The sequence below is a fragment of the Micropterus dolomieu genome, linkage group LG13 (assembly GCF_021292245.1).
Source record: "Micropterus dolomieu isolate WLL.071019.BEF.003 ecotype Adirondacks linkage group LG13, ASM2129224v1, whole genome shotgun sequence".
In the NCBI taxonomy this organism is placed as follows: Eukaryota; Metazoa; Chordata; class Actinopteri; order Centrarchiformes; family Centrarchidae; genus Micropterus; species Micropterus dolomieu.
In genome coordinates, this window is record NC_060162.1 from 15483358 (window position 1) to 15484213 (window position 856).

Below are 856 nucleotides of genomic sequence, written 5' to 3' on the forward strand. Positions count from 1 at the left end.
CAACACCTAAGCCTGCCTGAGGCCCGGATCAATTTCACAATTGCCTTGAAAACCTCTGAACTCAATGAAAATACAAAATTAAGCTTTCACTAGATGGCCACAGAGGGTGGCAACCCCTCAGAGAACGACATAAACGGATGTAGACGTTCAGCGCTTTAATATGGCGAACAATCGATCTGATGAGGGTTTAGTAAGGATTCAGAGTGAGTGGAGTGTTTTTCTGTAAAGCCTGAAGTGGTTCCTTCTAAAAGTCTGTATACAGCACACGTCAGGTTCAATAGAGAGGAATCAAGCGTATGGTTTCCAAGGGCAGTGGAAGAGCATGTTATACGTCATGAGTTTAACTGAGAAACAAAATTGCAGATGACTCATATGCTGCCATTTAATGGAAAACATTACTCTGAGTGCTGTGCTCCTCACAAAAATAAAAGACTCCCAGCTGCTTCAGAGAAACTTTATGGAGTCATTTTGGCTCCACCTAGTGGTCACCTTGAGCACAACTACTGCACATCATTTCCCAGGCCTTATTGCTCTGAGATGGAGCTGTAAGTTTGTATGAGCTACGGGACATCCTCTTTAACTTGATTAGAGCACACTTTACTGCTTCCCAAATCACACTAGCAGCCTGCTAATGTAATTGAGTCAAATGATGAAGGGCTGACTCAACAAATGAGGAATGTCCACCAATTAAACAAATGGACTTGAAGGACTGGACAGTGATGAAGATGTTGCACTGTAACAAGACAGGGAGCTGGAGGCCAATAACATTCATTCAGAAGCATCTCTCTCTCTCTCTCTTACTAATACTGCTAATTAATCCTTAGCACAAGATCAATAACAAAAACACAGACATGTG